The sequence below is a fragment of the Pyrus communis genome, chromosome 13 (assembly GCF_963583255.1).
Source record: "Pyrus communis chromosome 13, drPyrComm1.1, whole genome shotgun sequence".
Lineage (NCBI taxonomy): Eukaryota > Viridiplantae > Streptophyta > Magnoliopsida > Rosales > Rosaceae > Pyrus > Pyrus communis.
In genome coordinates, this window is record NC_084815.1 from 10,524,880 (window position 1) to 10,536,504 (window position 11,625).

Below are 11,625 nucleotides of genomic sequence, written 5' to 3' on the forward strand. Positions count from 1 at the left end.
TGGTTTTCATTAAGCCTGAACAAATGGTCAGCCACAACATTATCACTGCCCTTCTTATCTCGAATTTCCAAGTCAAACTCTTGTAGTAAGAGTATCCATCTAATCAAGCGTGGTTTAGCATCCTTCTTTGTCATCAAATACCTAATGGCTGCATGATCAGAAAACACAATAACTTTAGATCCCACAAGATATGACCTAAACTTTTCTAAGGCAAAAACAACAGCAAGCAACTCCTTTTCAGTTGTGGAATAGTTAAGTTGAGCATCATGCAGAGTTCGGCTTGCATAGTAGATCACATGTGGAAGCTTGTTCACCCTTTGCCCTAAAACTGCACCAACAGCATAGTCAGAGGCATCACACATTAATTCAAAAGGTAACGACCAATCTAGTGCCATAATAATAGGAGCCGAGGTTAGTTCATTTTTCAAAGTATTAAATGCATCCATACAAGCCTTATCAAAATAAAATACAACATCTTTAGCTAACAGATTGCATAATGGACGAGTGATCATTGAAAAGTTCTTAATGAAACGACGATAAAAACCCGCATGGCCCAAAAAACTTCTTACTCCCTTCACAGTGGTGGGGGCTACCATATTGGTGATGACGTCAATTTTGGCTTTGTCTACCTCCATTCCTTTGCTAGAGATTACATGCCCCAACACAATTCCTTGTTTCACCATAAATTGGCACTTTTCCCAATTGAGAACCAAATTTGTTTCCTGACATCTTTGAAGTACTAAAGAGAGATGGTTAAGACATTCATCAAAAGAGGAACCAAACACTGAGAAGTCATCCATAAATACCTCAATGAATCTTTCTACCATGTCAGAAAAAATGGCCAACATGCATCTTTGGAATGTTGCTGGAGCATTGCAAAGTCCAAAAGGCATTCTCCGGTATGCAAATGTGCCAAAGGGGCAAGTAAAGGTTGTTTTCTCTTGATCCTCCGGAGCGATTGCAATTTGATTGTAACCTGAGTATCCATCCAGAAAACAATAATGTGAGTAACCTGCCAATCTCTCAAGCATTTGATCTATGAAAGGCATAGGAAAGTAATCTTTTCTAGTGCTAGAATTCAACTTCCTGTAATCGGTGCAAACACGCCAACTGGCCGTGGGCTTTGTGGGCACAAGCTCATTGTTTTCATTTCTCATCACAGTGATTCCCACCTTCTTAGGTACCACTTGAATAGCACTCACCCATTTGCTATCAGAAATGGGATATATGATCCCCACATCTAACAATTTCAACACCTCATTCCTAACAACCTCCTTCATGTGTGGATTGAGTCTTCTTTGTGGCTCACGGGTTGACTTTGCCCCTTCCTCCAAAAGAATCCTATGCATGCACATGGTAGGGCTTATTCCCTTGATATCTGCAATAGACCAACCAAAAACTGATTTGAACTCTTTTAACACCCTAATTAGTTTATCTTCTTCATTTGGGGTGAGATCAGAAGCTATGATAATTGGAAGAGTTTCAAATTCAGCTAGATATGCATATTTTAGATGTGGTGGAAGTGGTTTAAGTTCAAGTTTTGGTGCCTTAACAGTGGAAGGAATTAGATGTGACATTGATGGTTCTAAAGGCTCTACAATAGGTGAAACATTCAAAGGATACAATGCCAATGCTTCCAAGGCAGCTACTTCTTCCATGAGTGCATCTTCTTCATCAAACTCATCTTGAGATTGACTCAAAACAGTTTGTAAGGGTTCATTCGATTGTGCCTGCAAGAACTTAGAGAATACAAGTGAATCAAGCACATCAATGGCATAACAATCAAGAGATGAAGAAGGATGAGCAAGAGATTCAAACACTTTGAATTGAACTGTCTCTCCTAACACTGTCATAGTGAGGAGTCCATTTTGCACATCAATGATGGTCTTGGCCGTGGCCATGAAGGGTCTCCCAAGCAATATAGGCAACTCACGATCATGTATAGGAGCTTCTTCCATGTCCAACACTACAAAATCTGCAGGCAAAATTAGTTTATCAACTTGAACTAGGATATCTTCAACTATACCTCTTGGATATTTAACTGATCTGTCTGCAAGTTGTAATGAAATGGTGGTGGCTTTCAAATCTCCCAAACCTAGTTGAAGGTACACTGAATAAGGCATTAAGTTGATGCTAGCACCCAAATCAAGCATTGCCTTCTCTACTTTCTTGTCCCCTATGGTGATGTTGATAGAGAAACTGCCTGGATCCTTGAGCTTTGGTGGAAGTTTTCTTTGCAAAACTGCACTCACATTCTCAGACACCACTACCTTCTCATGTGGTCCATACTTCCTTTTGTAACTGTTTAACTCCTTGAAGAACTTCCCATATGCCGGCATGTTCCTAATGACATCAAGCAAAGGTAAGTTAACATTCACTTTGCTTAGTATATCAAAAATTTCTTTGAATGACTTATCCTGCTTGCTCTTGGCAAGTCTTCCAGGGAATGGTATTGGTGGAGTGTATGGTTTCTCGGCCTTGTGAAGATTTGGTGCTTCTAGTGAGGAAGTGGCATGGCTTGGTTCCTCAATTGATTTCCCATTGTCTCCTTGAGTGACACCTGCATTCACATGATCATATTCATTAGTAACTTCATTGCCAACTCTATTATCAATAACCTTACCACTTCTAAGTGTAGTGATTGCTTTGGCGTGCTCTTGGTTCCTTTGGAGTATCACGGGTTGGCTTGGAAACTTCCCAACCTCTCTTTGGTTCAAGGCATCTGCAATCTGCCCCAATTGTGTCTCCATTTTGGTTAGGGCTGCTGAATGTTGTTGGAGAGTGCTATTTGTGGAATGTTGGAATTGCAAAGTGTTTTGGGCTAACAACTTAACAGTATCCTCAAGGGTAGTGGCAGGTTTTGGTTGGAAAGTTTGGAATTGATTGTTGTTCTTCCATGAAAGGTTGGGATGGTCTCTCCAACTCGGGTTATATGTATTGGAATACATATCATTCCTTGGTCTTTGATTGTAAGAATTCATTAGGTTCACTTGCTCTTGAACATACTCGGGATAAGCCTCCCTAGATGGACATTGGTGAGTAGGATGGCTTGGTATGTTGCAAATGGCACACACTTCATTTGCTTTTGGCACCATGTTGAGCACGGATTCAAGCTTCCTTTCTAGGTTAGCTACCTGCAACAAAAGCTCATGATTAGAACTTGTTTCATAGACTCCAACTTTCTTACCCCTTAAATCTTTGTGTTGAGCATTAGACCCCAACATCTCATAAATGTTATATGACTCTTGAGCATTCTTTTTCTTCAATGCTCCACCTGCTGCATTATCAACAGTTGATTGACAAGTTTGGGTTAGTCCATCATAGAAAATTTGCATTTGTAAATGAAAAGGTAACCCATGGTGTGGACATTGTATCAAGAGGCCTTTAAAACGCTCCCAACACTCATTGAAAGGTTCTCCATCATCTTGTTTGAAGTTGAAGATTTATCCCCTTAATGTGGCTGTCTTTTGAGTGGAAAAGAACTTCTCCAAGAACTTCTTAGCCACGGCATCCCATGTGGTGAGGGAACCTGGTGTTAGAGTCATCAACCAACTCTTGGCCTTATCTTTCAAGGTGTAAGGAAACACTCTCATCCTCAAATTCGCTTCACTCACTCCCTGCAAAGGTAAACCACTCACAACATTGTAAAATTCTTTAATATGAGCTAAAGGGTCTTCATTAGGTAAGCCATAAAATGGGGGAAACATATGAAAATGTGAAGATTTGAGATCATAGTTTCTAGCTTCTGTGGGCAGCAAGATGCATGAAGGTGAATTTGGTATGATTGGTTGAGCAAAGTCCTCCAAAGCTCGAAGTTCATCTTCGTTGCCCGCCATCTCTTATTCTCTTTCCCAATTAAATTGCTCAGATTCTTTACTCGTTGAACTAGGTGAATTCCCTTCCTCTTCCTCACGGCTAAAGGATGAACTTGATGGCACAAAATTGTCCAAAGTGTGGCCCTTCAACCGTTCAATTCTTTGGCCTAACTCAACAAGTTTATTTGACATATACTACCTGAAATAAAATAACACAAGTGTGAATGAAAATCTACTAGCAAACAACAATGAAATGAACAAAAATAAACTTAAAAACGTTTGAAAGGACTCAAAGGACTCAAAACAGATTCACAAGACTCAAAACAAGCTAAAAACTCTCAAAACTGCCTAAAAACACAAACTGGGCAGTTTTGACACTAAACTCAACTTTGGACGAAAATTAGGTTTAGGCTTGACTCAAAATGCTTCAAACACAAGATAAGACAGATTCTAAGCTTAAGACTTAACAAAATATGGGGAGAAATTGTATTTGGACGAAATGCAATTAAATGGACAGATTATAACGAAAGCAGATTGTAAAGCAAATTGATGTAAACCAATGGATAATGGAATGGCTAAGGGATTCTTTTCCACACATGAAATGTATGCAACTTAAATCAACTTCCAGTTATCAATTTGACAAGTTATGAATCTTGACACTAATTGATAGGAGCATATTTACGCACCTTAGTTTAGCTTGTTTTTGTGCATTTATAGTGTTTTTCCTTAGTAAAGTAGTCTTTTAAGCTAGTTCTATCTGTTTTCAGGTTTTAAGGGCAAAGTATGCAAAAGGATGCATTTTGGAACCTTTTGGAGCAAATTAGAGCTTGGAATGGATATCATATACTTGGAGCCAAGAGGATGGACGAAATTGAAGACTTGAAGATGATGATTCCTACTTGAGCAAGGTTTCCTAGTTGAAGTAGGAAAGTCCCTAAATGGAAGATGGTTTCCTAGTTGAATTAGGATTCCTAGTTAAAATGGGTTTCCTAGTTGAATTAGGATTCCTAGAAGAATGAAGATTCCTACTTGAACAAGGTTTCCTAGTTGAAGTAGGAAAGTCAAAATCCAAATGGTCTCAAGTGAAGCAACAAAGAAGCTTTCCAAGTCCAAGAAGGAGAAGAATTCCAAGATGAAGAAGGATTAGCTTTCCTAATCCTAATGCACAAGGTTTTCAGCCACAAAGAGGAGTCCTAAACACTTTAGGACACCTTATCCTAATCCTATAGGGATGCCATGCACTTTACCTTATCTTGGAGGGTTTCTAGAAGCCTTAGATGCCCTATCCTATCTTTACCGTGGGTTTTATCCAAATCCCCTTAGTTTTTAGGCTTTCTAGAAGCCCTAACATTATCCCTACAAAGGTGCTGCACCCTTATCTCTTTTTCCCTACAAATTTGGCCCTTAAAACATGATTCTAGGAACCTTATCTTATCTCCTACAAAAGTGGCGCCCCAAATCCTTCTAGAAGTGCCAATTTCTGCCACAAAACACTTTGTTTCTAGAACCCTAAAAATCTGGCGCCTCTATTCCTTTTCCTTTGGGGTTTCCTACCTTCTAGATGGCCTATTTCCTTGTGGATTTGGGTTATTCAAGTCCATATCTGATTACCCTAGGGTTTTAAGTGCCTATATATACTCATATTAACCCCTAGATCAGATCACCACCTCTCATACACATTCATTAATTCCAGAAATTCGTCCAACCCTCTCCACACCCTTGCCGCAGCCACTAAACACCTTTCTCCTTAGTTTTAAGCTTTGCCACACCATCCCCTTCCCCTAAACACTACTACATCCCTCCATAACCATGCATCCATACACCTAAGGCCCTAAACCTGTCCCTAGACCCTTGCCGCACCAAGGAGGAGGAGAAGGAAGCTCGGGAGTTCATGCAATTCGAGTTCGCGTCGCTGGAATTTCTAGGTGTTTCTTTTCCTTTGAATTCAATGTTTAATTTCAATTCTCTTTGCCATGTGCGTATGAGGAACTAAACCCCCCCTTGGCTAGGGGGGGATTCGAAACCATGAACATACTTGCTATATGATTTGATTACTTCTAATTGCGTTTCATAAGTTGTGAATTCAATTTACTTATCTATGTGAATTACATTGATTTGTGTGTGTTGGTTGAGAGTGCACGCTTAATTATCATGCATAAATTGGATGCTAGGATATAAGGAAATTTCACCTAGTCGTTATGGAATTATATTCACAAGTAGTAAAGGTTGATGATCTCAATCGCGTTAAGTAAATTCTTGGCACAAGTTTCATGCAATCATAGTAACAAGTGCTTCGTCAATGCTTATGGTTTTCATAGAACTTAATGATTCTTGCTTGTATCTCTATTATGCAATCATGTAGGGGACTTGTGGGGAATGTTTTGGGTTGTCGTATGCAATCATCCAATTCAATAACGTTAGGAAAATCTGAAGGTTAATTTAAGCGATAATTAACTTGGGGCGTTGAGAATTCATGGGTAATTGAAAAGCAATTGGAAATCGTTTTATATGCAAGTATAACATGTGTGGAGATGAACCCCCTAGCTAGCTTCCCATCCATTCAATTCCATCAAATTCGTTTTACAATCTGTTCTAATTTTAAAAGTTTGTTTTGTTTTTAAATTCGTCCAAAACCAATCCCCCTTTACTTTGTTGAGTCATAGTAGTTAGAAATCACTTTAGTTTGTGTTTTTAAGTGTCTTAGGTCAAAGTAAAACCAATTTTCGTCCAAAGTTGTGTCTAGTGTTCAAAACTGCCCAGATTGTGTTTTTAAGGCAGTTTTGAGTGTTTTGGTGCTGTTTTGAGTCTTTTGGTTTGTTTTGGTGTTTTAAAGTTTAGTTTTGCATTCTTTGAGTCTAGTATAGTGTTTTAAACTTGTTTTTACGTATTTGAGTCAGTTTCCAAGTGATTAACAATCCCTCCTAATCCCCGGTCCAGAACGATCCCTACTTACATTCTTCACTACAATTGATAAAAAGAGGGTTTAATTTGTGTGCGTATAATTCTCGCATCACTAATCAAAATAGCAAACAAGCAAACAAGCAATTACAAGGGACTGAAATCAGTCCCCGGCAATGGCGCCATTTTTGTTGATGTATAATTCCTTCCTAATGCTAGAATATATTTAGTATAATGGCACAAGCAAGGGTGTCGAATCCGCAGGGACTAATTGGACCTATGTAACTACTTGTTTTGCAAGAACTCTAAGAAATGAATCAAACTAAACAAACTAGGCAGATTTGGAAATGAATCAAACTAGTCTAAATAGACAGATTTGTTGTTGTAACTTGAAAGCATGAGAAAATGAAGTAAACACAAATAAATGAATCAACAACTAATGTAATGGGATAGTATCAATGGAAATGAAGCTAGGGATTCGGTTTCACCATTGCTCAACTAAGTCCATGTTTGTCAAGTTAGTTTGTACTCATTCATCTACCTATTTCTTGAGTTTGTTTCACTTGGATATGATCAACCATATGATGTGTGGATTTGATCAAATGTCTCTAATCATGAACCTAATTGTGATGTGCAACTTTGGTTCATAATCAAGATTATGTAATGTACAAGAAACTTTCATAAAACCAAAGGGAATGACTCGGCAGGATGTGTGCTAAACACTCCCTTCATTCATTCACATATCTACCAAGATTATGCATGATGTGTGTTCTAATCTTGGCTACACAACTTTGTGGTTAATTCAAATGATGATCAAACATTAAAATCAACACACTAAGTCACCATTAAAACAGAAAATGAAACAAGAAATAGATGGACTGATGCGAGATTTAAACGCACACAAATTAAACCCTCTTTTTGACAAATGTAGTAAGTATGTAAGTAGGGATCGTTCTGGACCGGGGATTAGGAGGGATTGCAAATCTCTTGGAAACTGACTCAAAAAAGTAAAATAACAATATGAAATACTAACTTAGACTCAAAGAATGCAAAACTAAAAATAAGAAAGATTAAGACTAAGACTTAAACGAAATATGGGGGGATTGATTTTGGACGAATTTAAACTAAAATGGATAGATTGTAAAGAAAACAAATTGTAAATATGAAATTGACGGAAATGAATGGATGGTATGGCTAGCTAAGGGGTTCATCTCCATACATGTTACACTTGCATAATAAAATGGTTTCCAATTGCATTTCAATAAACCATGAATTCTCAACACCCCGGGTTAATTAGGTCCGCTTAAATTAACCGTCAAGTTTTCCTTAAGTTAATGAATTGGATGATTGCATACGACAACCCAAAGCATTCCTCACAAGTTCCCTACATGAATTGCATAATAGAGAAACAAGCAAGAATCATTAAGCATCATGAAAACTATAAGTGTTGACGAGGCATTCGTTACTATGATTGCATGAAACTTATGCCAAGAATTCGTTTAACACGATTGTTTATAAGCAACCTCCACTACTTGTGAATATAAGTTCATAACGATTAGGTGAAACTCACTTATATTCTAGCGTCATATTCATGCATGAAAATTAAGCGCGCATTCTTAATAAACATACATAAATAAGTTATCAATCAAACGGTTAAACAAATTGAATCCACAACTTATGAAACGCAATTAGAAGTAATCAAATCAAAATGCAAGCATAAACATATATTTCGAATCCCCCTCTAGCTAAAGGGGGGGTTTAGTTCCTCATACAAAACAAAGAGAATTGAAATTAAACATTGAAATCAAAGAAACGCCTAAACATTCCAACAACTCAAACTTGAATTGTATGAACGTTTAGGCCCTCTTCTCTTCCTCTTTATTGTAGCATAAGGTCTAGGGATAATTGGTTTGGGGGATGGAAGTGTGGAATGGAAAAGGAATTATGGAAATAGGTGAGGAGTGGTGGAGAAAATGGTGCAGAAAATGGAGAGAAACTCACGGCTAGAGAAGGAATGGAGTGTTTGTGTTGTGGTATCTACAATGGAATGAGATGAGATGAATGATGGGAATGCAAGGGCTTTTATAGGAGAATGAAGGTATAAAATGGCTGTTTGTTTAAGCATGCAAGTGGCTAATTAATGATGGACAAATAGCTAGGAAAACATGTGAAAGCTGGAATTGCATGTGAAGGTGTTGGAATGTGAATGAAGGCCACGGCATGGACAATTTTGTGAATGATGGCAGGTTGTGTGATGGTTTTGTTGTTGGTTAAAGCTTGTGAAAGCATGTGCAATGTGTGGTGGATGAATGAGATTGCATGTGGCTTTATGGTTGAATGATTAAAGGGTGCATGTGGGTGGATATGTGGCTGAAAATGATGAATTAGACAACCAAATGCACGGATTAGACTTGTTGTTTGTGTGAAGTGTGTGTGAATGCATGTGAGTGGCTGATTTGTTTTGTGGTTAATGGGAATGTGGTTGAATGATTAAATGGACATGTGGGGTGTAATTGCAAAGGGAATGCAAAGTGAATGAATAATGAATGCATGTGCACTGTTTTTGGGAGAAAGGTGGCTGAATGTGCATGTGAATTAGGTTGTGAAAACATGTGGAATGTGGCTGGAATTGATGAGTAATGCACGGCTTTGTTGTTGGTTCTTTGGTGATGAATGCAATGATGAAATGGATGGGAGTGCATGTGGATTAGGTGGTGTAATGATGAAGTGGGAAGTGGAAGAATGTGGTTGGAAATGGCTAAGGGGATGCACGGCTAGGAAGAAGAATGAATGATGTGCATGTGTGTGAATGCATATGTTTAAATATTTGAAATGCGTAGATGATTATGAGTATGATAAGTGATAAGTGAATGATATGTTAAGTGATAAATGAATGATATGTGGTGAGTGATAAGTGAATGGAAGTGATAAGTGATAAGTGATAAATGAATGATATGTTAAGTGATAAATGCATGATATGTGGTGAGTGATAAGTGAATGATATGATAAGTGAATGCTTTAAGTGTTTAAAATAGGGAACAAAGCCCTTCCTTGCATGGCAAGGAAGGGAGACACAAGGAAACACACGACAATGTCCTAAGGTTGCAAGGAATGTTGTTTTTGTGTTCTAAAATGCGTAGGAGTCTTCAATGATGCTTAAACATGAGGTCTTTTAGGATTTAACTTTCCTACTTCAAGTCTTTAATTTCGTCCATCCTCTTGGCTCCAAGCATATGATATCCATTCCAATCTCTAATTTGCTGCAAAAGGCTCCAAAAGGCATCCTTTTGCATACCTTGCCCTTAGAACCTGAAAACACACAAAAGAAGCATAAAGGACTAAAATAACTAGAGAAACATAACGTAAATGCACGAGAACAAGCCATTTAAGTCGCATGAATATGCTCCTATCATGGACAAACTGAGCATTCTAACTTAATTACATGGCAAACTTTGCAAGGTTACATCGAATCCCTAGAGGAAGATTAGTTACACTTCATGTTTACAAAGGTTTAACATAAAAATAAATAACATGAGTGAACATAAGATTAAGAAGGAGAAACCCTTGAAGCAAAACTGATGTTGAAGTCCTTGAAGAGTTCCTTGGTGTTGCTTCTCCAAATGTGGTGCGGATGAAGGTAGAATGGCTTGGTTGAATGGTTTCTGCCCTTGGGACAGAAAATGGACAGAGAATGGAGTGAAATGGGAAAGGTTATGGGTGTGTAATGGACTGGTTGAAGAAGAAAACTTGCGGATGGTAGAGAAAATGGACAGTTTCTGTGAAAGGAAAAGAATGCCGAATGCAATGGAATGGAGAGGGAGAATGAGTGTGGATGATAATCAGAAGTGGTGCCAGAATGGTGTGTGTAATAGAATAATTCCAAGAGAGAAATGAGTGAGTCTCCCTTAGTGAATTTCTGAATGTGGCTCTAACCTTCAGATTGGATCTCAATCTGCACAAGTGACATGGAATAGCATCCAATGAGCTGGAATTGAATGGGTTTCTGAGGTGTTGGTCGCAACGCATGGACAGGGTCTGCAAGTGTGTGGTTTGTTTAATCAAAATGCATGTGTCCTTGCTGCAACAAGTGAGTGGAATCTTGATGCGAGAATTATACGCACACAAATTAAACCCTCTTTTTGACAATTGTAGTAAGTATGTAAGTAGGGATCGTTCTGGACCGGGGATTAGAAGGGATTGTTAATCACTTGGATTTGACTCAAAAACGCTAAAAACACAATCTAAAACACTATACTAGACTCAAAGAATGCAAAACTAAACTTTAAAACACTAAGACAAACCAAAGACTCAAAATGCTTTAAAGCATAAACTAAATTGATTTCTAACTAAATTGAACAATAAGGTAAAGGGGGATTTAGGTTTTGATTAAACTAAATGACAGATTGTAAATTAAAGCATAAGGAAATGAAGTAAACACAAAATGAATGAATCAACAGCTAATTAAAAGAGATAGCACAAATGGAGATGAAGCTAGAGATTCGATTTCACCATTGCTAAGCCAAGTCCATGCTTGTTAAGTCAGATTATACTCATCCCTCTACTTATTTCTTGGGTTTGTTTCACTTAGATATGATCAGCCATATGATGTGTGGATTTGATCAAATGTCTCTAATCATGAGCCTAATTGTGATGTGCAACTTTGGTTCCTAATCAAGACTATGTAGTGCACAAGAAACTTTCACAAAACCAAAGGGAACACTCGGCAGGATGTTTGCAAAACATTCCCTTCATTCATTCACATATCTACCAAGATTATGCATGATGTGTGCTTTAATCTTGGCTAAACAACCTGTGGTTAATTCAAATGATGATCAAGCATTAAAATCAACACACTAAGTCACAATTAAATTGGAGAATGAAACAAGAAATAGATAGATTAAATGAGAATTCC

At 38.0% G+C, this 11,625-nt stretch overlaps 1 non-coding gene across 1 annotated transcript; it reads left to right on the forward strand.

Annotated features, from left to right (window-relative positions):
• The first annotated feature begins 3,351 nt into the window (after positions 1-3,351).
• LOC137714018 (small nucleolar RNA R71) lies at positions 3,352-3,462 on the forward strand. The gene has a single exon (XR_011065361.1). It is a non-coding gene; the product is annotated as a small nucleolar RNA R71 (small nucleolar RNA).
• The last annotated feature ends 8,163 nt before the right edge of the window (positions 3,463-11,625 follow it).